The 2,390-nt window shown below is 34.2% G+C and overlaps 1 protein-coding gene across 1 annotated transcript in view; it reads left to right on the top strand.

Moving 5' to 3' along the window:
- LOC107572717 (cell adhesion molecule-related/down-regulated by oncogenes-like) overlaps positions 1-2,390 on the top strand; it is a 22,956-nt gene that overhangs the window by 19,120 nt on the left and 1,446 nt on the right. The gene's annotated exons all lie outside the window — the stretch shown is intronic.

The raw sequence follows: 2,390 nt of genomic DNA, 5'->3' as shown, positions 1-2,390 counted from the left end.
CTTTGATGAATAGAAAGTCCAAAAGAACAGCATTTGTTTGAAATAGAAATTTTGTAAATACCTTTACTCACACTTTTGATCAGTTTAATGTATCCTTGCTGAACAAATGTATTAATTTCCTTTTTTGGTTTTCTTTTTTTTTGTCACAAAAATAATAAGCAGCACTGTTATTTAATAATAAATGTTTCTTGAGCAGCAGATCAGCATATTAGAATTATTACTGAAGACTGGAGTAATGATGCTGAAAATTCAGCTTTGGAAACATATATAAAAACATTTACAAATATAGTTTTTACTGTATTTCTGATCAAATAAATGCAGCCTTGGGGATAAAAAGAGACGTCTCTCAAAAACCTTTGAACTGTAGTGTCCACGGACAACCCTAATATTTTATCATACAGTATAATACAGTACAGTACACTAATATGTTGTGCTATAGTGTATTATAGTGCAATATAGTATAGTGTTGCCTGATACATGTGGTATGTCAATATGGTATAGTAAAAGTAAGAAACAATACTATTTAATACTTATATGTGACCCTGGAGCACAAAAGCAGTCTTAAGTCGCTGGAGTATATTTGTAGCAATAGCCAAAAATACATTGTATGGGTCAAAATGATAGATTTTTCTTTTATGCCAAAAATCATTAGGATATTAAGTAAAGATCATGTTCCATGAAGATATTTTGTAAATTTCCTACCATAAATATATCAAAACTTAAGTTTTGGTTAGTAATATGCATTGCTAAGAACTTCATTTGGACAACTTTAAAGGTGATTTTCTCAATATTTAGATTTTTTTGCACCCTCAGATTCCAGATATTCAAATAGTTGTTGATGTATAAATCTCAATTTTGAAAAATTGACACTTAAGACTGGTTTTGTGGTGCAGGGTCACATTTGTGAGTGAGAAATGAGAAATACAGCTAGTGTTATATCTGTTGTGTGTTTGTTGTGGCAGGGTGGAGGGATATACACAGCTCTTCCCCAAAACGACTCGTCAGACTGCATGAGCTGTCAAAACTTCTGCAACAACAACAGGTGAGAAAGAGGGAAATGCAATACTGGAAAAGTCAAGCCCAGTAGCTTGTTAATGTTTGGTGTTTACATGCCTGCAGAATTATGTTTTGCTCAGCACGCCTCCAGTCAGCAAACCAATCATCTGTTCCATCTGGTTCTCATTTCACCCCTGACCTGAGCTTATTCTGTTCTGGTCTAAACACACACACACATACACACATGGTGACTCCCCTCGACGAGGCTTGTTTGTGTACTCTAGTGTGTCCGGCAGTAACAGTTTACACTGAACGCACCCTTGCTACAGTCTTAATGAGCGGCGTGTTTATTTAGCCGCGGCCAGCAGGACAGCAGAAGGAAATCCTTCTGAATGGAGCTGATATCAGCGTACCAGCTAACCGTGTGCATCTGTGTGTGCTTTATATCCCTGATTACTTCTTGAGTGAGCATACAGTTATCTGCATGTGTATTTATACTCGCAGGTATTGTTTGTTTATGTGTTTATGTGAGTGTGTGTGTGTGTGTGTGTGTGTGTGTGTTGAAGCCTCTGTGTCTTATCAGCATGTGCAAACACACAGAGACACAGGCTGTTGAGTCTGGCCAGGCAGCGTAGAGACTCGCGGAAATAAATCTGTGATCTCAGATGCGATCAGAGTTTGATATTGCAGAGATGCTTGTTTCAGCTGGCACACAGTCTCAAGCTGTGCTTTAAAGGTTTTATTCACAAAAAAATAAAGAAATAAATTCTTTCACATCATTTACATTATATGTCCTTCTGAACCTGTGTTACTTTCTTCGGATAAACACAAAAGTAGAAATTTTGAAGAATGTTCATGCTGCACAGTACACTAGAAGTACATTGTGACAAGGGATGTAAACACCTTTGGGTTTATAATAAATATGATAAAAGTGGTATGCATGATTTAAATTCATATTTTTTATTATTTATTTATTGGTTGATATTGGATATTGTACATAATCATTTTGCCTGTTTTTACATTTAGATTTTCTTTGCTGTCATCAAATACTGTAAAACACTTAAAATTTAATAACACTGGTAAATGTAATATTTAGCAAATATCTTAATAACACTGGTAAATGTAATGTTTAGCAAATATCGGAAATAATATGAATTGTTCATACTGTGCATAATAATGTTGCCTAAATGCCCTTTAACTGCTTTCAACTAGTTTTATATATATATATGGCTTTCAGCCAACTAAACAATAAGGTTCAATAGTTAACATTAGTTAACTACTTTAGTTAACATGAACTAAGTATGAACAATACTTCTACAGCATTTCTTAATCTTAAGTTTATTTCAACCTTTATTAATGCATTATTAACATCAAAAGTTGTGCTTGTTAACATT

Source organism: Sinocyclocheilus grahami, unplaced genomic scaffold (genome assembly GCF_001515645.1).
Source record: "Sinocyclocheilus grahami isolate Dianchi unplaced genomic scaffold, SAMN03320097.WGS_v1.1 scaffold1801.1, whole genome shotgun sequence".
NCBI classification, from domain to species: domain Eukaryota; kingdom Metazoa; phylum Chordata; class Actinopteri; order Cypriniformes; family Cyprinidae; genus Sinocyclocheilus; species Sinocyclocheilus grahami.
The sequence above is the reverse complement of the archived record's forward strand: the minus strand, read 5'-3'. Positions and strand labels throughout refer to the sequence as shown.